Source organism: Phyllobates terribilis, unplaced genomic scaffold, assembly GCF_046119375.1.
Source record: "Phyllobates terribilis strain yellow unplaced genomic scaffold, ASM4611937v1 Scaffold_11__3_contigs__length_659146591, whole genome shotgun sequence".
NCBI classification, from domain to species: Eukaryota; Metazoa; Chordata; class Amphibia; order Anura; family Dendrobatidae; genus Phyllobates; species Phyllobates terribilis.
In genome coordinates this window covers 511,577,046-511,601,398 of record NW_027362771.1, presented here as the reverse complement: position 1 = coordinate 511,601,398, position 24,353 = coordinate 511,577,046, and the positions used below count along the sequence as shown (strand labels likewise).

The following is a 24,353-nucleotide window of genomic DNA, read 5'->3' as shown; positions in this document are numbered from 1 at the left end:
CGTTCAAAAAATAACACGATTGACACAATGTAGTGCGTGAACAAGAAATAAAATAAAAACAACATACAAGAAAAAGGGCGCCACAGCAGACCTATGCGTGGGAGATGCTCAATTATATATTTGTCGTATCAAGCCTCTAGAATAATGCCAGGGTTACATTATTCGCTTAAAAGATTACTACGCATTAATGTGTGCCTTACTCAAAGGCCTACACTGCGTAGATGGTATGTAGCTGGTCTGCGATGGCGCCCACAGGTGGGTGGGCGCCATCGCAGACCAGCTACATACCATCTACGTGTGAGTATGCTCATTTTGCCATCATGATAGCCCCAGCTTATGAACATGTTCGTTTTTCCATGCAATACTAGTGCTTTTCTACCTAGTGTATTTTGAGCTGTGAACGCTCTTAGGCTAATTTGGTGCTGTTTATGACAGTGTTCACATTCACTCATATATTTTACCTATATGGAAATAATTATAAAAAATACACAATAATGTGAACGGTGTCATATGTTAGCACTATGGTGTTTAATCTCTGCATGGTATACCATTTTTTGGAAAATAAATGGGTATTAATTGATATGCAGTATAGGCCTTTGAGTAAGGCACACATTAATGCGTAGTAATCTTTTAAGCGAATAATGTAACCCTGGCATTATTCTAGAGGCTTGATACGACAAATATATAATTGAGCATCTCCCACGCATGGGTCTGCTGTGGCGCCCTTTTTCTTGTATGTTGTTTTTATTTTATTTCTTGTTCACGCACTACATTGTGTCAATCGTGTTATTTTTTGAACGAATAAAGTTTGTTTTTGTCACAACGGACCTGTATTCGAAGTTTTTTTCTTGTTTTTTCAATATTATTTTTCGATGGTCCGCTCTTCATACAAGTCCACATACGGGTTATCATTAATATAGGATACATATACGGGTGTCCTTAATGATATTTACTTACCTTGTTTTTCTCTTGTTTGCATAGTTAGTATAATACACAGCCCATATCCTTCATATAATATAATGCAAAGCCCATAGTCCTCCATATAGAATAATTCACAGTCCATAGTAATCCATGTAGTATAATGCACAGTTCATAGTCCATCATAAAGTATAATGCACAGCCCATAGTCATCTATAAAGTTTAATGCACCCCCATAGTCATTCATAAAGTATAATGTACAGATCATAGTCATCCATATAGTATAATGCACCCCCATAGTCATCTATAAAGTATAACGCATCCCATAGTCCTTCATATAAAGCATAATAAACCCCATAGTCATCCATGAAGTATAATGCACAAATCATAGTCATCCATAAAGTTTAATGCACCCATAGACATCTATAAAGTATAATGCACCCTATAGTCCTCCATATAAAGCATAATGAACCCCATATTCATCCATAAAGTATAATGCACCTCCATAGTCATCCATAAAACATAATGCACCCCATAGTCATCCATAAAGTATAATGCACCCACATAGTCATCCATAAAGTATAATGTACCCCCGGAGTCCTCTATATAGTATAATGCATCCCATAGTCATCCTTATAATATACTGCACAGCCCATTGTCATCCATGTAGTATAATTCACAACCCAGAGTCATCCATATTAGTATAATACACAGCCCATATCCTTCATAATATAATGCACAGCCCACAGTCATCTATATAGTATAATGCACAGATCATAGTAATCCATAAACTATAATGCACCCCCATAGTCATCCATAAAGCATAATGCACCCATAGTAATCCATAAAGTATATTGTACCCCCATAGTCATCCATAAAGTATAATGCACCCATAGTCATCCATAAAGTATAATGCACCCCTATAGTCATCCATAAAGTATAATGTACCCCCATAGTCATCGATAAAGTATAATGCACCCACATAGTCATCCATAAATTAAAATTCATAGCCCATAGTCATTCATAAAGTATAATGCACCTCATAGTCATGCATTATACTGTAGTGATGACTATGGGAAGCGTATTATACTTTATGGCTGACTATGGGCTGTGCATTATACTTTATGGATGACTATGGAGTGGAGTGCATTATACTTTATGGATGACTATGGAGATGCATTATACTATATGGATGACTATGGGGATGCATTATACTATATGGATGACCCCATAGTCATCCATGTACTAGTATGGCCACTGATTTTAAAATAAATAAATACCTTCTCTTCGTTCCCCGCTGAACTGTATCCTCTTGTGAAGCGGGCAGCTGACTTCGGCATGGGAGCGTATGACGTCACTGCCATGCACCCTGTCACATGTACGCCAACATCAGCTGCTGGCCTCTGATTTGCCAGCAACATGTATTGTCTCGCACAGACCCGATGTTTCTGTGTGCCGCAATGCACTTCAACTGGATGTATGTCCGAAGATGCACATCCAGTTGAAATTTCTGCTGGCGTCGGCAGGTCCCTGACCCGTCAGGTCCAGTCGCATAGGCAACAGCTGCAACCACGGTCATTACGCCCCTGGTTACGCCCCTTATGTCTCTTCTTTTGTATCAGTAGATCTTATCACCAATCAATATGTTTATTTTCTACTTTTCCAAAAATAAATATTGATCAATCCATCCAGCAAGCAGAACAAACAAAGATGCTGTTGATAACATTTGCAATGGGAACCCCTTATTTAAAGGGAACCTGTCATGTTGGATAATGCTATTAACTTGCAGATATAGGGTTAAAGCACCACTTTAGCATTTTGTTTTATTTCAGCGCTTGAGTGGTACCACTATTCTAAGTTCCCTGCTCCTTATTTGCTTACCAGCCGCCATCTGCAGCTATCTCCGGCTCTGCTCCGGTCTCGCATCACCATCTTGTGACCATAAATTCTGACTGACTGGAAGTCAGAGGTAACGGTCACAAGCTCTCAATGTAAGTCTATGAGAGTCTCTTTCTCATCTCATTCTGGCTCTCATAGACTGACTTTCAGCTGTCACTTTTGGCTCATCCAGCAAACAATGGAGCGATCCGGCAGGTCACAACATGCAGAAGACGAATGGAGTGGCACCGATAACAGACAAAGATGGCAGCTGGTAAGTATAATACTAAGAGCAGTGAAGTTAGATTAATGGCACCACTCCAGAGCTACAATAAAAAAAACGCTGAGCAGATTGCCTGTATGTAGCAGATTTGCTCACTTGCTATGAGCGCTGACCACTGGGCGGCGCTCATAGCAATCTGGACATGACAACTACAGGGGTCTCCTGCAGACCCCTGGTTATCATGCCAACCCATCAGTGACCTGCAATCACGTGACTGGATCACCGATGGGCGGAGTTAGTGACGCGCTTCTGGTATGGCTCTGTTAAATGCTGCTGTCAAAGATTGACAGGGGCATTTAACCAGTTAACAGCCGGGGGTGGATTGCGATTCCACCTGTGGCTGTAGCGGGCACATGTCAGCTGTATAAATCAGCTGACATGTGCCCGGTTCAGTGTGGGCTCAGCGCCGGAGCCCGCGTTGGACAGGGGGTGCCGACGTGGTGCGTACTATTACGTACCATGTCGGAAAGAGGTTAAAAAAATGTTCCTGTGCTGAGATAATCTTATAAATGTGCCCCTGCTGTGTACTGTGTAATGGCTGTGTCTGACCGTACAGGAACATGGGCTGATCATACCACATCTCCTGGGCAGGGGAGGAAGCAAGAGAGTATACAGACTGGACAGTACGGGATCACAGCTGATTCTATTTGTGAGGTAAAACATTTCCCTGCCTGTTTTTAAACAATGTTTTACTTCAAAGAAAGAATCAGCTGTGATCCCATGCTATCCTGTCTGTATACTCTTTTGCTTCCTCCCCTGCCCAGGAGATGTGGTATGATCAGACCATGTTCCTGCACGGTCAGACACAGCCATTACACAGGACACAGCAGGGGCACATTTATAAGATTATCTCAGCACAGGAACATTTTTTAAACACATCAAATTGTGGAACTTATTATTATTCCAAGATCTAGTGATTAAAATGATGATTAAACTTAACTTTCATGGGAAAACCCCTTTAATAGCATTATCTGACAAGACAGACTCCCTTTAAAGGGTAAAAGCTACTAAAGACTGAACATTTGAGCCTGTTCTTTAAAGAGTTAATATAAAAGCCTGAACTTAAACCCCTCATAGAGCTGGCAGACTCTACATGATGCCCAGAGTGTTTTGCCAACTCTTATCTTGTGTCATACTGACAGTGCCACTTGTCTGCTTATTAAAACATCTGTGCCATAGATAGGAGGACTTGACGTTTCCGTAAAACAGAATACGTTTTTTTCCAGAGAGGATTGAGCTATAATCTATGTGCAGATGTAGCACCCTGAGGATTCGGCTGCTACAGGGGTATTGCACCTCAACCCAGAGGTGTGATATTCCACTCCCGGGTAAGGATGGAGTGTGGAACTGAGCTCGGTAGGCTGCATGCACTACACACATCCCATTTCCGAGGAGCAGACCGACGGTACTCCCACTTAGAAATGTGCAGGTACGACCGAGTCTGTTCCTGGCTGGAGTGGGAGGGGGGTGGTACATCCCAAGTAGTGTAGGGGCAGATAGGGGGAGCAGCCTGGGTAAAGATAGGAGCTCATTGGGTGCTGGTCACCTGAGCTCACACATAGAGGGTGTATATAAGGTGGGCACCAACTAAGAACAGGGTCAGATGCAGAGAACAAGTCAGTTGGAGACAGCAAGACAGCTGCAGAGGAGCAGACAGCAAGCAGAGAGGAAGTCAGCCTGCAGCAAGAGAGAGACCCTGAGTGAGAGAGGAGCAGAGAAGGAGTACCCAGAGGGGAAAACAGAGAGGACCCAAGAACCCAAATTAAAGCACCGGGTGAGGAGTCGGCACAGGGTACCGGATCCCAAGCTGGTGGGGGCAGAAAACACACCCTAGCCAGAGACCGGAGACCGTGGGCAGCGTTTGCCACGGTCACCCATCACATCCACCCCGAAGGCACACCACATGAAGGGTCAGGGAACCCAAGGCCAAGGGTGTCCCAACAGAAGGCCCGAGGGAGCTGGACCTAGGTGGATCACTGGTGGGGACGGCCAGAGAACGGGACAGAAGGAGAGCTCAGGGCCACGCTCCGGACTTGTTTGGGGGTTGGCTGGATCCAGGACCTGGTGGACGCAGCACGGCTCGGGTGGTCACTCGAAGCTGGAGTGACCAGTACAACATCTGCAGTAAGTAAACACCCTTAACTGCACAACCCGACTCTGTCTTCATTGCCGTCTGCACTGCACCACCACAACCCCCATCCTCTGCACCTGTCCCCCCTGAGGCTATACCCCTCCCGTTGGGGGTTATCCCACCAAGCTGCGCACCCACCATCAGCCTCAGCGGACCCTGCTGCAGCGGCGGCCACAGTGACCGCATCACAACGGGTGGCGTAGTCGACACAAAAGAACTCTTAATAACATCTGTAGGACTGCCACATAACACTGAGCTTGACGCCCTGGGCACGGACCGGGTCACAGCCACTCGGAAGACTACAACTCCCATCTGATCCGGCTCCGGATATTCCCCCTAAAGAATATGGCCCAAGGGGGCGCGTCAACTTTGGCGTAGTCGGCAGGATTACGTGCCCACAACACCCGGGTACTGCGTGCCTGAAGAAAAGAACATCGTTACCTCAGAAAGAAGTCTCCCGCCGGTTCCGGAGGGTTCACGCCATCGGACTCCATCACCAGTCGTTTCCCGCCGATTGTCCGCCATTTCCAACTTGTTCCCGCCATCTGCAGAGTTTCCCGCCACTGGGCGACGCTTCCCGCCAAATCCGAAGATTTCCCGCCTTGGAAGAACAGCGGACGCCATTATGGGCGTGCCAAAGGAGGGCAGGAGGCCGCCTCCCATCGTGGGCCAGGACAGAAAATGGCGCCAAAAGTGGAAACCGCCCCCACCAACAGAGACTGTGATGCTGGAGGTGTCTGTCAGCGTGAAAGAACTGCCCCTGGAGCTGACAGTCACCGAGTTGCCCCGGGACCGCCCTCTAAGTGGGAGGAGACGAAAGAAAAGAACGAAGATGGGTGCCGCCTGGAGCAGTCTGGAGCGAGCGCACCCGGAGGCAAGAAGTCTAACGAGGAGTAGCGGAGGAGCTTACCCGGATATGGAGAGAAAGCAGAACAGCACCGGCCCGCTGGCCAGGAGTCTGCTAAAGACCGAGGAAGGAGAGCAGAGCAGCACCGGCCCGCTGGCCAGGAGCCTGCTGGAAGAAGAGCAGAGCAGCACCGACGCGTTGGTCAGGAGCCTGCTAGACACCACGACCCCACTAGGCCTAGTGGAGGTCCTTGCACAGCTCCCCCGAGACCGGGAGTGTGCACAGACTGCCCTGGAGGGCCTCGCAAGGAGGATGGCCCGGGTGCAGCGAGAGACGTTGGCGGAGTGGAGCCGTGAGATGGCCCAGCAGACCAAGACCTGTCAGTGGAGCACGCCACCCGAGACGAGGAGACAGACCGCCTCTGAGGATGGCGCGGGAGGACTGAAGGCCGGAGACGGCGCCGAGAAGGGAGCCGAACGCATGGAGGCAGGTAAAGGGGACGCCTATACCCCAAGCCGGGAAACCGCCCACCTGCCCCAGCTCCCCGTCGCAGAGCCCGAAAGTCCCCCTGCTGTGCCCGTAGCCACCATGTCACCGCTATGGACTAGGCCCCGACCGGAAGCCGCCGCAGCGACCCCTGTGACGTCACGCGCCTCGACCCGGAGCGTGACAAAGCAGGAAATACCACCAGCCTGGTCGCAAGGCCTAGTACCCCCGGGCGCCGCATCACCAACAGCGCCCCCTACCTCCGCGGAGCCTCCGGCCTGGCCGCAAGGCCAGGTAGCCCAGGGCGCCGCCGTCCTAACGGTGCCCTTCACCTTCCAGGTGCCCCAGGCCTGGCCGCAAGGCCTGGGCAACCCGGGCGCCACCACCACCGCGCCCGCGCCCGTAAAACCAAGGGTGCCACACCTGGGGGAGGACTTGTTCAGCCAGCTCACATGGCCGGACGGGCGGCCCTTCATCTGGCCTGAAGAATACCATGAGCTGGAACGGCAGCAGAGACTAAGACCCCTGGATGAACCCCTGATTCCGGCTCCGAAGCCCGTGGCACGGATCTCGCCCCCGCTAGCGGAAGCACAGTTTGAGTGGGACCCCACCGGAGAAGATCTAATGGGGTTCACTCAGGAAACGAGGGCAGCTGCAGCAGAGCGTGCTGAGTGTTGCCGACAGCAGCTCGAAGAGTTTGCGAGGGAGCGGAGAGAGAGGCGGGTCCGGGAACAACAGGCCCAAATAAGGAGCGCCGAGCAGAAGAGCCGGACCAGGAGGGACCCCCGTGCAGCGCATTGTCCCCGCACCATCGGGACAGTGATCAAGTTCAACCAGCAGCATGGGTGGGGCTTCATTCGAGACAACAACACCCCCGGCGACGTCTTTGTCACGCGCAGAGACGTGGAGTCCCATCTGCCGGAGGGGCACAGAGGTCGTGACCTCTACATCGGAGACGAGGTCACCTTCACCCGGCACAAGTGTGCCAAAGGACCTTATGCCCTCCACGTACACCGCTTGACGGAGGAGGAGTTGCGGTGCGAGGAGGAGGAGCAAGAGGACCCGGACGGGTCTGAAGTTACAACCAGCTACAAGCAAAGAGCAGGAGGAAGACGCCGTTGAGTGCGGCAGAGCAGTAGATGTAAATAGTTACCCGACCGGGTACCAAAGGAACTGTTGCTACATATATATAGTCCCCGTTGGGACCAGCATGAGTGAACTTTTTACCCGTTATTCCGTATCCATACCAGGCTGAGGACTGTGAGCAGCCATTCCCTTCCCTTTACCTGGCCGAGGACTGAGAGCGGCCAACTTACCCTTGTACATAGTTGCGCTTCCTAAAGCGACCCCTACCGGTTTTATAGGAGAACCAGTTGTCCAGAGAGACTGTCGCACTTTACCCAGTCACACGTTGCACAGTGACCGGAGGAGGAGCCAGAGGCGACGAGAATGTTTTATTTGCTAATATATGTTGTTTTATATGTTCATGAAAAAAAAATGTATGTTTTGGTGTTATTTATGTCTTACAGCCCGAGGACGTGCTGTGATTTACCAGGGGGGAATGTAGCACCCTGAGGATTCGGCTGCTACAGGGGTATTGCACCTCAACCCAGAGGTGTGATATTCCACTCCCGGGTAAGGATGGAGTGTGGAACTGAGCTCGGTAGGCTGCATGCACTACACACATCCCATTTCCGAGGAGCAGACCGACGGTACTCCCACTTAGAAATGTGCAGGTACGACCGAGTCTGTTCCTGGCTGGAGTGGGAGGGGGGTGGTACATCCCAAGTAGTGTAGGGGCAGATAGGGGGAGCAGCCTGGGTAAAGATAGGAGCTCATTGGGTGCTGGTCACCTGAGCTCACACATAGAGGGTGTATATAAGGTGGGCACCAACTAAGAACAGGGTCAGATGCAGAGAACAAGTCAGTTGGAGACAGCAAGACAGCTGCAGAGGAGCAGACAGCAAGCAGAGAGGAAGTCAGCCTGCAGCAAGAGAGAGACCCTGAGTGAGAGAGGAGCAGAGAAGGAGTACCCAGAGGGGAAAACAGAGAGGACCCAAGAACCCAAATTAAAGCACCGGGTGAGGAGTCGGCACAGGGTACCGGATCCCAAGCTGGTGGGGGCAGAAAACACACCCTAGCCAGAGACCGGAGACCGTGGGCAGCGTTTGCCACGGTCACCCATCACATCCACCCCGAAGGCACACCACATGAAGGGTCAGGGAACCCAAGGCCAAGGGTGTCCCAACAGAAGGCCCGAGGGAGCTGGACCTAGGTGGATCACTGGTGGGGACGGCCAGAGAACGGGACAGAAGGAGAGCTCAGGGCCACGCTCCGGACTTGTTTGGGGGTTGGCTGGATCCAGGACCTGGTGGACGCAGCACGGCTCGGGTGGTCACTCGAAGCTGGAGTGACCAGTACAACATCTGCAGTAAGTAAACACCCTTAACTGCACAACCCGACTCTGTCTTCATTGCCGTCTGCACTGCACCACCACAACCCCCATCCTCTGCACCTGTCCCCCCTGAGGCTATACCCCTCCCGTTGGGGGTTATCCCACCAAGCTGCGCACCCACCATCAGCCTCAGCGGACCCTGCTGCAGCGGCGGCCACAGTGACCGCATCACAACGGGTGGCGTAGTCGACACAAAAGAACTCTTAATAACATCTGTAGGACTGCCACATAACACTGAGCTTGACGCCCTGGGCACGGACCGGGTCACAGCCACTCGGAAGACTACAACTCCCATCTGATCCGGCTCCGGATATTCCCCCTAAAGAATATGGCCCAAGGGGGCGCGTCACAGACACATGTCAAAATAAATCCATAGCAAGAATACTGCCAAGTATTATACCCTTAGAACGGAATAAAATGTAACTCTAAAAATACATGGAAGGTATTGAAAAAGGAAAAGAAAAGCGGAACTAAAAAGAGATATCTATACGTCTCTATCTAATATTAAAGGGTTAGAAAAATCTATTTTGAAGTAGATTATTAAGGAATTTTAAGTTAATAAATCACTGCTTTCACCTATTAGAGCCGAGAGGTTTTAGAAGAGAGTGTCTCTTGTGCTATAGGATCCATGCACTGCTTGGACAATGCTTTGATTTAAATAGGAGCTGTTCAATGCTTCATTCCCCCCGTGGTATCGCTGCAAGTAAATTTAACAATTGCTGCTGAGTTTCCCCACAGACTTCAGGTGACACTGAGGATCTCTGCACTGGGGCACAGTATTATAGGTGAATGGACAAGGGGAAACTTTAAGATGGGTTGTCCATAAGACAACCTTTTGAAGACTCTGGTTCTCTTCATTGAAAGCTAATCATTGTAAAGGTAGAGTCACACGGCCATTTCCTGCACGTCCAAAAGTGGTTTGATTATTCTGATCAGATTTTGATCAGTTTTTCTCAAATTTGGAGAGAAAAAAAAATTATCTCCAACTTCTCCATTCGGAAAATTAGTCCGATTTATTTCATGCATCTATCGACTTGCATTGTCAATTTTTATCCGACACTCGGATCAAAATCAAACATGTCTCCGATTTTGTTCCATGGATCACTCGATCCGAGGAAAAAAAATCAGACATGTGCACAGTCCCATAAAATATCATAGGTACAAGTGTTAGCACTTGTCCAAGAAAGTCGATTGTGTGCATCAGCCCTAAGTGATGTTGTTGGAAGCCCATGATGTATGATACACCTGGGTGAAGTACAAATTTAGAGTGGTTTCCCCACCAACAGTTAATTTTAAAGTTGATTTTAATCAATAGATCTTGCAAAAAATAATAATTTCCACCATTGGATGTGTTTAAATAAAATGTTCCTGTGCTGAGATAATCTTATAAATGTGCCCCTGCTGTGTACTGTGTAATGGCTGTGTCTGACCGTGCAGGAACTTGGTGTGATCATACCACAGCTCCTGGGCAGGGGAGAAAGAAAAAGAGTATACAGACATTACAGCAGGGGATCACAGCTGATTCTTTCTGTGAGGTAAAGCATTTCCTTGCCTGTTTTTTTAAAAAATGTTTTATCTCAGAGAAAGAATCATTTACAATCCCCTACTGTAATGTCTGTGTACTCTTTTGCTTCCTCCCCTGCCCAGGAGCTATGGTATGATCAGACCATGTTCCTGCACGGTCAGACACAGCCATTACACAGTACACAGCAGGGGCACATTTATAAGATTATTTCGGCACAGGAACATTTTTTTAAACACATCAAATTGTGGAAGTTATTATTATTCCAAGATCTATTGATTAAAAAATGAACTTTGTTTGTGGAAAAACCCCTTTAATGCTACAGTGAAAAAAAATATGTATAGATACATGCATGCTCAGAGAAGAAAGCACATAATAATGGCACATGTTAAAAGGCACCTAGAGATAAATGAAGATATAAAAGACATAGAATAGTGTAAGGAGCTATGACAATGAGACGTATATGATGAGAAAACATAGACAGCATTGTCAGAAAGCAGCCAGGTTGCTTATACTTACAGTAAATATAACAAGATCTCCAAAGTGAAGAGTCCAAAAGTGCTGAAATCAAGTCCCTGGCATTGATGGGGTTAAATGCTGATATTCCTACTAACTTCAACTTTTTTGTGATTTACTTCAAAAAGGGAGGAGAGTGCAGCACGTCTGTGTATGAGAGGTCCGGGCTGAGGGGGGACCTCAGGGAATATTCAGCCCGTTACATTTTCTCATCACTGTAGCCAAAACTGTTTAATTTTATTCATGTGTTTCGGATGCAGAGTCAGCACAGTACAAAGCTGCAGCATTTACCAAGCTGCTCAAGATCTGGTCTGTGGGCTTCACGCTTTACAGGAGACCCCCGGGTCTGTAACAAGTTTGTGATGTTGATCACCTTATACACCTGTACATTGGGGATTATCTTGGTTTAGGTTCTACTGTATGTCCTAGATATATGTCTATCATATATGGAGCCCACTCTATATTCTACACCTTTGTGGTGTTCTTTCGTGGAGCCGAGACGAGACCATTGTCTATTTTTTGGTCAGAAAAATAGCATATTGTGTAGGTCTGTATACAGTGAGTACGGAAAGTATTCAGACCCCTTTAAATTTTTCATTCTTTGGTTCATTGCAGTCATTTGGTAAATTCTAAAAAGTTCATTTTTTTTCCTCACTAAAGTACACTCTGCACCCCATTTTGACTGAAAAAAACAGAAATGTAGAAATTTTTGCAAATTTATTAAAAAAGAAAAACTGAAATATCACATGGTCATAAGTATTCAGACCCTTTGCTCAGTATTGAGTAGAAGCACCCTTTTGAGCTAGTACAGCCATGAGTCTTCTTGGGAATGATGCAACAAGTTTTTCACACCTGGATTTGGGGATCCTCTGGCATTCTTCCCTGCAGATCCTCTCCAGTTCCGTCAGGTTGGATGGTGAACATTTGTGGACAGCCATTTTTAGGTCTCTCCAGAGATGCTCAATTGGGTTTAGGTCAGGGCTCTGCTGGGCCAGCCAAGAATGGTCACAGAAATGTTCTGAAGCCATTCCTTTGTTATTTTAGCTGTGTGCTTAGGGTCAATGTCTTGTTGGAAGGTGAACCTTTTGCCAAGTCTGAGGTCCTGAGCACTCTGGAAGAGGTTTTCATCCAGGATATCTCTGTACTTGGCCACATTCATGTTTCCTTCAATTGCAACCAGTCGTCCTGTCCCTGCAGCTGAAAAACACCCCCATAGCATAATGCTGCCACCACCATGTTTCACTGTTGGGATTGTATTGGGCAGGTGATGAGCAGTGCCTGGTTTTCTCCACACATACCGCTTAGAATTATCACCAAACAGTTCTATCTTCATCTCATCAGACCAGAGAATTGTATTTCTCATAGTCTGGGAGTCCTTCATGTGTTTTTGAGCAAACGCTATGCGGGCTTTCATATGTCTTGCACTGAGGAGAGGCTTCCGTCGGGCCACTCTGCCATAAAGGCCCGACTGGTGGAGGGCTGCAGTGATAGTTGACTTTGTAGAACTTTCTCCCATCTCCCTACTGCATCTCTGGAGCTCAGCCACAGTGATCTTGGGGTTCTTCTTTACCTCTCTCACCAAGGCTCTCCTCCCACGATTGCTCAGTTTGGCTGGATGACCAGGTCTAGGAAGACTTCTGGTGGTCCCAAACTTCTTCCATTTAAGAATTATTGAGGCCACTGTGCTCTTAGGAACCTTGAGTAATGCATAAATTCTTTTGTAACCTTGGCTCGATCTGTGCCATGCCACAATTCTGTCTCTGAGCTCCTTGGGCAGTTCCTTTGATCACATGATTCTCATTTGGTCTGACATGCACTGTGAGCTGTGAGGTGTGTGCCTTTCCAAATCAAGTCCTATCATTATAATTAAACACAGTTGGACTCCAATGAAGGAGTAGAACCATCTCAAGGAGGATCACAAGGAAATGGACAGCATGTGACTTAAATATGCGTGTCTGAGCAAAGGGTCTTAGTACTTATAACCATGTGATATTTCAGTTTTTCTTTTTTTAAAAATTTGCAAAAATTTCTACATTTCTGTTTTTTTTCAGTCAAGATGGGGTGCAGAGTGTACTTTAATGAGAAAAAAAAGGAACTTTTTAGAATTTACCAAATGTCTGCAATGAAACAAAGAGTGAAAAATTTAAAGGGGTCTGAATACTTTCCGTACCCACTGTAGGTAGTGACTATTGAATAACAGACGTGACCATGGGCATATCGTCGCATCATAACTCCTAACTTTATAAGTCAAATAATTCTTTAAAACCATAATTAGGCTATGTTCACAAGCAGTGTTTTGCTGCGTTTTTTTTTCTGCGACCAAAACCTGCTATCTTGGCAGTAAAAATACTGTGTTCAAAATGCCAGTTTTTCAGCATTTTCGCAGTGGTTTTCACGACGCTCTTGACACATTTTGCAGCATTTTTTTGGATGTGGATTACACATTATTTGTCTACAGTACATGTTTGATAATATTTGTTTATTCACCAACAACACTTCAAAAACAAGGTGAAGACATTTTTTGCAATGTTTTTTCACTTTCATATTGCTTTCTGTGGGTGAAAAAATGTTGTAAAAATACTGAAAGAATTGACGTGCTGTCATTTCTCTATGCATGGTGATTTGAGGCAAATTGTTAGGCTGCATTCACATGCTGAGGTCACTATGGCAATGCAGTTTTTCTATTGCGTAACTTCAAAATCCCTTTATCTTACAGTACTAAGGCCCCGATTCATCTTTTGTGGGGTTTTTGTCTTGAATCTTATTTTGCGTTTTTTTAGAGCAAAAAGTCGTTGTGCAAAATGTGTTGTGCAGTTAAAAGTTTTGTGCGTACAATTGTCGTACAAAAATTTACTCCAGGGAAGGGGGATATTGGGGTTAGGGACTGGAGTACACTTCCTCAAAAATCTATCAACTTTTTAAAAAGTCACATTTGATTAATTAGTCTAAACATGTGGAAAAAAATAAAATAAAATAAAAAAAATATCAGAACAACAAAAGACAACTTTAAGCAAAAGGGCAAATACTTTTGATGAATTTTTTGTAAACTAAAAATTGAGGGTTTTTCAGGGTGAAAAACTGGCAAAAATGCATACTTAAACTTGACCAAAAGTGATTGTGCATGGAAATAGTGGAAAGACCGCCGTGGCTCCAGGCTGCTGCAGTTTTCAGCTGCAGCATCACTACAATGTGAGCGCAGTCTTAGCGCCAAGGTCAAATTGCCACAGAGCTTTAGACAGAGAAGGGACAAGGAAGCCAAGAAATGAATCTACAGTATCAAGTCAAAAATTGACAGTAAATTGATAGTAATGTGAGATTCAATGTCTTATTTGTTTAGTGCAAGTTCATAATTTCACTAGGTGTAACAGATGGGGAGGCTGTGGACGAGGGTCGCATCCGCGCCCCTGCACGCTACAAAAAAAAGGTGGATCCTGACTGAGTGTGTGTGCCTTTACCTTGGCGATACATCACTGCAGACTGGATTCTGCCACTTGACATGTCAGGCCAGGACCCAATGAAGTAGAGATGAATAAGGGAAACCAGAGTCCAAAAATAAACTGGCATCTTAGGGGCGACCACTCTGTTAGCTCCCGGAGCATTGGAGTGAATGCTGGATTTTGATCCCACACCAATAATGTGCCCCATTTGATATTCCGTTTGATCGGAGGATATAGCCCCTAACTGTACCCTTCTGGAGGGGGGTACATTCCTTGTGACAGCGATGACTTCAGCTTCTGGTTTCTCTCCTTCCATTCCTCTCTATTGGCCTCAACCACTAAGAGGGAAACAGCCACAGCACTCCGTCCCCTAGGACCATCCATCTTCAGAAACTCTACCGTCCCTCATTTAAGCTGTGTAGGTAGTCAGGTAGGTACCTCCATTTAATGGAGCGGCGGGTTACATACACGATATGGGTTCACTCTTCTTCAAGCAACCCGTACCTTGTCGAATGACAGCACTTGTCCTCGGGTCATCTCATTGTCAGTGCTGGCTCTTCTTTGCCTGTCCATCCAGGCCTTTGCAAATTCTTCTGCGTATTTCTTATCCTCCACCGCTTTGGCAATCCAGTCATCCATTGACGCGACGCTCATCCTCTTATGAAAGCGGCCCACTGGTTCTTCTACCTTAAAGGTAGCAAGCCTATTTTCAATTCCACGGGCAGCATATTAAGCCGGAATGAACGACTCATGTTCCATTTCGGGCCACATGGCTTGCCTTTTACTTGGTGACCAAGTGGCCTTTTTGGAAAAACCACCTGGCCGATTTCCGTCACCGGGCAGCAGGCTTCAGGCTCTTCTGGTCCTACCATTGTCCAGGCTGAGGGGAGAAATCTTCTCCATTGTCTTCTTAGCTTGCAGCTTTAATATTCCACTTGCTATGCGTTCAAGCAACCCCTGCGTGGTGACTGTTTCCAGCTCTTGTTCCAAATGCTCCACAAATTGGCGGAAGTGACCACAGCCATTGCCTGAGGCGAATGGTGGTTCCTCCTAGGGCGTCGCGTCCTGCTTGTCCTCCTTCATCCCCCAACTAGAAATCAGCCGTGGCCTAGTCTCCAAACACTCCTATGCTCATCAGCTACATATACGAGTTGGGCTCCCACTCATGTCTCACAGCTGCAAACTCCTTCCTTAGTTCCATGATCTTGGACAGACACTCTGCCCATAGTAAACCGATGATATTTCTCTTCAACCAGATGGTGTTGCTTCTTCACCGGCTCCCAGCAGACTAATGGTGCCAACCTTCTCCTCGCTGTGCACTTCCTGTCATAGCTCCACAATTCCGTAGGCCATTCTTCTGGCGTGTAACACCTTTTCCTTGGTGTCTCTACCTCTGGCTACTCATTCTGTCTTCTTCCTTTATCCTTTATCTCCCAGTGGGCAGGCCTTTTCCTTCCATTAAACCTTCTTTTGCCGCGCACATCACACAGAGGGCCAACTACCCTTCACAGAGCACTAACCTTCTTGGGGCTAAACCCCCAAACCTTTGCACTCTTTTGCACCCTCTATGTCCAAGATGGGTGAAATATTCTTCCTCTACTACAACACCAATCGCCATCTTGACACAGAGTTCAGGTGCCATCTTTAAACACGGTTGAGGCACCATCCTGCCGACTATGCCAAATGTAACAGGTGGGGCGGTAGTGACCGAGAGTCGCATCTGCGCCCTGCCACGCTACAGAAAAAGGGGGAATCTGGCAGGGTATGTGCACCTTTACCTTGGTGATACAACACTGTAGACTGTATGCTCCTGCTCTACATGGCAGGCCAGGACCCAACTAAGCAGAGATGAATGAGGGACATCAGAGTCCAAAAATAAACTTTTCTTTACTGAATAAACTGATTTGAAGTATATACATCAGATAGCAGGCATAACACTTAAAGAATATATCTTCTTCTGCACAATCCTGTATCAGGAACTTCACAGTTACACATGTCAGTATATCACTTCTATTACACGTTGCACTAAACCAGCAAACCACTGTGGAAACCTCCATCTTCCCTTTGTTGTGTGAGGACCTCACAGGCTGAGGTGCATTGTTATGACTCAACAGAAGTGCATTAGATGTGGGCCACGTACCCCTTGGTGTGCCCATGCATCTTCAATTCCCCATAGGAGAACCTGTGTCCCATCCTGGCCATCTTCTCCTTTATGACCCTCAGATCTGGCTACACTTCCACTTCTTATCTAGTATAGATAATGTGGTGCCCCTGAGGGTTCGACCGCCACAGGGATGCTGCACTTCTCTAATGGAGTGTAGTGTTCCTCCTCTGAGGTAAGAACAGTGTGATAGTCGTGACCCAACCTTTGCATCCAACACCACATTTCTCCACCAGAGGGAGCTAGTATTCACTAGGTGCTGCTCCCCTGGTTACAGCGAGACTGGGGAACCAAGAGTTAGGGGAACCAGTTAGTGGGTGAGGGTGGAGGACTTACAAGTTAGTTACACTTTAAATTTCATATTTAATAAAAAGCCATCTTGGTTCTTGGTCCTTGTAGTCTAGTTCTTTGATCATTCTCTGACTGACAGTGGTAGTCAAGTCTGGCACTGTGACCTCCCTCCCGGAGCGCAGATCCTGTGTGGGCCTGCATCGGATGGAGACACAGCCCTCGTACCCCGGCCTTGGGATGAGGGGCAGGTTGTAGACAAGGAATGTCTCAACCCGGTCAAGGACCGCGACCAAAAAGGCCCGGAGCTTAAGAGTGTGGCTCCACCGCAAATGGATCCCAGGCAGGATGCAGACGGAGCGGTGTACGCCACCTGTCCTCGCCAACCTGATATATTCAGAGGGAGTCCGGATGCAAGAGGGGTACCGGCCCCCGACACCCGACCTTGCTACTCTATGTCCTGGTTGGGAAAGCCCGGTAGGCCCTGAGGATCCCGCCGGGTATCGGACGGAGCGGAGCTGCCACCCGTGCCCTTGTTCTGAGAGGAGCTCAGAGGGAGTCCCGGCCTATTTGCACACACACGGACAGGAAAGGATTCGGTCTGTAGTTCAGGAACACTCTGGTGTAGGGTCCCGACTGAATGCTGGACTTACTCGGAGGTTTGTCGGACCCCCGTCCCTGGTGACCGTAGGACCCCGCAGGGAGCAGGGAATCGCCTTCCTTCTGCCATCTCTAAAGTGAATAAAGCCTTGGAAGTTCACCCCTATGGCCTCCGGACTGTTTATTCTGCAAAACGCAGCGCCCGTCTTCCTCTACTACTACCCCCTCCATCCTGTCCCTCTGCCCTGAGGCCTTGCTCCGCCAGTGGGGAGTAGTAATAACTCTGGCCGCCATAACACCATGCCTCAGCGGACTGCAGCGGCGCTGGTGGTCTTCACCAGGTGCCACAGGTGGTGTAGTCGTAAATCAGCCACTCAACCCGGACAAGTCCACACCATCCTTTTTAATGTGACGGCCCTGAGCACGGGTCGGGTCCGGGCCATGGCTGCACCCCATCTCCATCACAGGACCCGACTCCGAGTCCCCCATCACCCAGGGTAAAATAAAGGGCTTTTTCGAGTAAGAGGCGTCACAACCTGGCGTAGTCGGCAGGATCGCATGCCCGCAGCAAGGGAAGGAAGTACCCATTGCTACCGGGTACTGTGTGCCTTACACCTTGAACTGTTGTTTTACACTTAAAATGGCGCCCGCCAAAGAAGAACAGGCGCCATAATGCTGTGAAAAGACTGTCTTTGAACGCCTCCCATCGTGGGCTGGGCTCCCGCTTGGCGCCAAAAGTGTGGACTGCCCCTTCCATCAGAGACTGTCCGCGGGGTAATCCCCGTCAAACCGGATGGGTTGAACGAAGGCGGGCCTGTCAGCTTTCCGCCCAGGAACTGCCCCGAAAGGGGAGGAAAAAGAAAAGCAACAAGGTGCGGCCATTGCAGACGGAGCTTGGCATTCGTCAGAGGCACACATGGATGCTTCTGGAGAGCAAACCAACACACCTTCTGAACCCGGTTCAGGCCCTTCACCCGGCAGAGAGCGAGACAGCAGTATTGTAGCATCGGCGTCTCTGCCTCCTGCTAGGCAGAGACGCCGTTCCCCTCACCTCCCTGCTCCGTCCTCGGCGTCCTCCTCCCGCGCTGCTGGCAGCGCTCGCTGCTTCCAGGGCACTGTGCTTAGGGCGCGCGCACGCGCGCTCCCTCTCTCTTAAAGGGGCCGCGCCGTCCAAAGGAGTCCCCAGCCAATTGCCAGTGGAGCTCCCATATATAAGGCACCTCCTCCAAAATGGAGGTGCCCGAGCAAAGTTGTTGCAAGCCTTTCACCTCTGCTTCAGCCCTCAGGTCCCGTTGCCAGTCTGTTTTCCAGCTCTGTCTACTTGCTTGCATTCCCTGCGGTCCGACAGTCTGTCTACCAGCATCCGCCAGTCTGTCTATGGACCATTCCGCCTGTGGATCAGGAGGCCCCTGCCTGATACCTGCCCGATACCTGCCTGATATCTGTCTGAGACCACCTGCCAGCCAGCCGAGAGACTCTTACCCGCTCACCTGGGAGCGCTCACCTGCTATCCGCCTGCTAGCCTACCTGGAGGCTCTGCCGTCACTTGCCGTGACCACCTGCCAGCCAGCCGAGAGACTCTTACCCGCTCGCCTGGGAGCGCTCACCTGCTATCCGCCTGCTAGCCTACCTGAAGGCTCTGCCGTCACTTGCCGTGACCACCAGCCAGCCGAGAGACTCTTACCCGCTCGCCTGGGAGCGCTCACCTGCTCTCCGCCTGCTAGCCTACCTGGAGGCTCTGCCGTCACTTGCCGTGACCACCTGCCAGCCAGCCGAGAGACTCTTACCCGCTAACCTGGGAGCGCTCACCTGCTATCCGCCTGCTAGCCTACCTGGAGGCTCTGCCGTCACTTGTCGTGACCACCTGCCTGCCAGCCGAGAGACTCTTACCCGCTCACCTGGGAGCGCTCACCTGCTATCCGCCTGCTAGCCTACCTGGAGGCTTTGCCGTCACCTGCCGTGACCACCTGCCTGTCTAGAGAGACTTTCCCCGTCACTTGCCGAGACCACCTGCCCTTCTGCCCAGAGACTGTTCCTGTCACTTGCCATGTCTACCTGCCTGCCTTCCCTGGGAGCCACCCGCTTCCTTACAAGGACTGCCCCTTTGTATAGTAGCTCAGAGGTTCCACCTCCCAGACCCGTTACAGTTTGCTCGGGCCATGGAACCCGGTGGCACCCAAGCTCCCTCGCTCTCGGACCTATGCCATGAACTATCCCATCAGAGGTCCCAACAGGAGTCCATCCTGAGCCACCTGCGTAGTGTTAACTCCCGCCTGGACACACTGACTGCCTCTTCGGGACCTGCTTCCAGTCGCATGACTCCTACCCCGGCAGCGTCGCTGCCCTATCAATACCATGGCATCCCTTCCCGGTCCCCGCCTTTCCGCCCCGCCTTGTTTTAGTGGAGATCCCGGTCAGGCACGGGGCTTCATTAACCAGTGCACCCTGCACTTCGAACTTTTGGCACACCAGTTTTCCACCGACCGAGCCAAAGTGGCCTTCATCATGTACCATCTCACTGGGGAGGCGCTGGCTTGGCTAAATCCTCTATGGGAGAGAGGAGACCCCCTGTTGTCCAACCTGCCAGTCTTTCTCACGGCCTTCCGGAAAGTCTTCGACGAACCAGGACGAAAGACCTCATCCGCCTCATCTCTGCTACGCCCCCGTCAAGGGAGTCTCACCGTGGGCCAATATGCCATACGGTTCCGTACACTTGCTTCTGAGCTTGCCTGGGATAACAACGCCCTGGTGTCCGTCTTCTGGGAGGGTCTATCCGGTCGAATTAAAGATGAACTTGCCGGTCGGGACATTCCTACCACTCTCGACGACTTAATAACACTTGCCACCCGGATTGACATCCGGTTCCAGGAGCGTACCAAAGAGGTCACCCGTGAGAGGAGGTTTCCTCGCCTTGCTCCTACCTTCCAGAATCCCGTTACTTCCTCTGTTACTCCCCAGGCGCACTCACCCGAGCCTATGCAGGTCGACCAGACCAAAATGGTCAAAACCCGTCAAGAATCACGCCGTGCCGAGGGGAGCTGCTTCTACTGTGGCAGTAAGGAGCACCGGATCCGTTCCTGCCCGGAGCGGTCGGGAAACGCCTGTGTCTAGGATCGCTCAGAGAGGTCGTCCTAGACAAGAATAAACCCTCTCCATCTCTGATGCTGTCGGTCTCTATCATCTGCAGGGAGAACTGTTACTTCGAACTAGCTCAACTTGATTCTGGAGCTGCCGGAAATCTCATTTCTCAGTCCCTGGTAGAGAAATACCGCATTCCCACCAAACCTCTGGCTGAACCCTTATCTGTCACCTCCGTGGATGGGGGTCTCTTACCGCATCCCATCCAACTTATCACCGAACCCATAACACTGCAGGTGGGAATGCTGCACTCTGAGAGCATCTTCTTCCATGTTCTACCTGGACTTTCTCATGCCCTTTTGCTTGGCCTACCTTGGCTCCAGAGACATGCACCCGTGCTTGATTGGCAGACTGGAGAAGTCCTTCGCTGGGGACAGGACTGCTATAAGACTTGTTTAGTTCCCGTTCTTCCTGCCCGTCCTTCTCCTTCCCCAGCCAATCTACCCGGCCTGCCGGTACCCTATTGGTCTTATGTTGATATCTTTAATAAAAAGGAAGCAGAGACATTACCTCCTCATAGACCATATGATTGCCCTATCGACTTGGTACCTGGCGCTACTCCGCCCCGAGGGCGTATCTACCCTTTGTCCACTGCTGAGACCCGGTCCATGTCTGAATATATCGAGGAGAACCTGGCCCGGGGATTTATCCGGAAATCTACCTCCCCGGTGGGAGCAGGCTTCTTTTTCGTTAAAAAGAAGGACGGCTCACTCCATCCCTGCATAGACTATAGAGGCCTTAACCATGTCACGGTGAAGAATAAATACCCCCTTCCGCTCATTCCTGAATTATTTGATCGTCTGAGGGGTGCTAGAATCTTCACCAAGCTGGATCTCAGTGGGGCCTATAACCTGGTTCGTATCCGTCAGGGGGATGAATGGAAGACGGCATTCAACACCCGGGACGGCCACTATGAATACCTCGTAATGCCCTTCGGTCTCTGTAATGCTCCCGCTGTCTTTCAAGAGTTGGTCAATGATATCTTCTGTGACCTTCTCTACTCCTGCGTGGTGGTATACCTGGACGACATCTTGGTCTTCTCTCCGGATCTCCAGACACACCGGAGGGACGTTCGTCAGGTCCTGCTCAGGCTCAGGCAGAACCACCTGTACGCAAAATTTGAGAAGTGCCTCTTTGAACAGACCTCGCTTCCATTTCTGGGCTACATTATCTCTCAGACCGGTCTACGAATGGATCCTGAGAAACTTTCTGCCATCCAGAAGTGGCCCCGACCGGAGGGGTTGAAGGCTATCCAGCGGTTCCTGGGCTTCGCCAACTACTACCGCCTCTTCATTCCGCACTTCTCTTCCCGGACTGCCCCTGTCTCTGCGCTCACCCGTAAGGGCACTAATCCCAAAGAATGGCCGCCCGAGGCAGAGGAGGCCTTCCTGTCTTTGAAGCAAGCTTTCTCTTCCGCTCCTGTGCTGCACCGTCCGGACAGCAACAAACAATTCTTTTTAGAAGTAGACGCTTCCTCCTCCGGAGCCGGAGAGGTGCTCACCCAAAAGTCGTCTTTCGGAAGAATGGTAACCTGCAGCTTCTTCTCCAAACTCTTCTCCTCATCTGAGCGCAATTATTCTATAGGAGACCGAGAATTGTTAGCCATTAAGTTGGCACTGGAGGAGTGGCGTTATCTGCTCGAGGGGGCTCTTCACCCGGTAATAATCTACACGGATCACAAAAACTTGGCTTATCTCCAGAGTGCCCAAAGACTTAACCCGCGCCAAGCCCGGTGGGCCTTGTTCTTCGCCCGCTTTGATTTAATTCTTAATTTTCGCCCGGCAGACAAAAATATCAAAGCTGATGCCTTGTCCCGATCCTTTTTGTTCTCCGATCTAGAGGAGGAGCCAAAGCACATCATCGACCCCGCCAAGGTAATGCAGGTGGCTCCCATGGATCTAAATCGTCTCCCACCTGGTAAGACGTTCGTAGCAGGACCTGATCGTGAGAAGGTACTACACTGGGGGCATTCATCTAAGCTAGCTGGCCATGCTGGCCAGAAAAAGACCCTCCTGCTTATTACCCGGCATTACTGGTGGCCTACCCTGCACAAGGATGTAATAAGCTTTATCTCAGCCTGTGCGTCCTGCGCTCGCAACAAGGTTCCTAGACATCTGCCAGCCGGCCGCCTTTTGCCTCTTCCCATACCTGCTGCCCCGTGGCAGCATATAGCTATGGACTTTATAACGGATCTCCCTGTTTCTGCTGGTTGTACGGTCATTTGGGTGGTCACTGACCGCTTCTCTAAGATGGCTCACTTCATTCCCCTGACGGGTCTTCCGTCTGCATTTGAGTTGGCTAAAGACTTTATCCATCATATTTTCCGTCTCCATGGTCTCCCTCTCCACATCGTATCCGACCGAGGAGTTCAGTTCACCTCTCGCTTCTGGAGAGCCATGTGTAAACTGCTGGGGGTCACCTTGGACTTCTCCTCTGCTTATCACCCACAGTCCAATGGTCAAGTAGAGCGGATTAACCAAATCTTAACCAGTTACCTCCGGCACTTTGTTAATGCCCACCATTCCGACTGGGTGGATCTTTTACCGTGGGCCGAATTTTCCTATAATAATCACGAGAGCGAGTCTTCCTCCAAATCCCCGTTTTTTATTGTCTACGGTCAACATCCTCGGATCCCGTTTCCCGTCTCCGCCTCGGTGGATAATCCGTCCGCGGAATCTCTTGTTAGCGAATTCTCCTCCATTTGGGAAAGTACCAGGTCCGCACTTCTTCAGTCCTCCGAGCGGATGAAGAAACAGGCTGACAAAAGACGTCTGGATCCGCCCCAATTCCGTCCTGGAGATAAAGTCTGGCTCTCGTCCAAATATGTCCGGCTCAAGATTCCTTCCTACAAGTTAGGGCCTCGGTTCATCGGCCCACTGGAAGTTATCAAACAAATCAACCCGGTGGCCTATAAATTGAAACTCCCGGCCAACTTGCGGATCCCTAACTCCTTCCATGTGTCTCTCCTCAAACCTGTGGTACTTAACTCTTTTTCCAAGTCTACAGGTACGCCTCCTGCTCCGGTTTCCGCTGAGGACGAGTTTGAGGTAGAGAGCATTCTGGCCACCAAAAGGGTAAGAGAAAAGACCTTTTTTCTAGTGGATTGGAAGGGGTTTGGTCCTGAGGAGAGAACGTGGGAGCCTCGAGAGAATATCCATGCCCCGCTCATCCTTGATAAACTTCTCTCTGGCCTAAAAAAGGGGGGGCCTAAAGGGGGGGTACTGTAGCATCGGCGTCCCTGCCTCCTGCTAGGCAGAGACGCCGTTCCCCTCACCTCCCTGCTCCGTCCTCGGCGTCCTCCTCCAGCGCTGCTGGCAGCGCTCGCTGCTTCCCGGGCACTGTGCTTAGGGCGTGCGCGCGCGCGCTCCCTCTCTCTTAAAGGGGCCCGCGCGCGCCATCCTAAGGCGTCCCCGGCCAATTGCCGGTGGAGCTCCCATATATAAGGCACCTCCTCCAAAATGGAGGTGCCCGAGCAAAGTTGTTGCAAGCCTTTCACCTCTGCTTCAGCCCTCAGGCCCCGTTGCCAGTCTGTTTTCCAGCTCTGTCTACTTGCTTGCATTCCCTGCGGCCCGACAGTCTGTCTACCAGCATCCGCCAGTCTGTCTATGGACCAGTCCGCCTGTGGATCAGGAGGCACCTGCCTGATACCTGCCTGATACCTGCCTGATACCTGTCTGAGACCACCTGCCAGCC

The 24,353-nt window shown here is 49.7% G+C and overlaps 1 protein-coding gene across 1 annotated transcript in view; it reads right to left on the bottom strand.

Annotated features, from left to right (window-relative positions):
- The window catches only part of BMP10 (bone morphogenetic protein 10), an 87,798-nt gene extending 76,628 nt beyond the window's left edge, over positions 1-11,170 (bottom strand). The window contains exon 1 of the mRNA XM_073653643.1: positions 11,040-11,170. The gene's annotated coding sequence lies outside the window, so the exon portion shown is untranslated. The remainder of the gene's footprint in view (positions 1-11,039) is intronic.
- Positions 11,171-24,353: the final 13,183 nt, after the last annotated feature.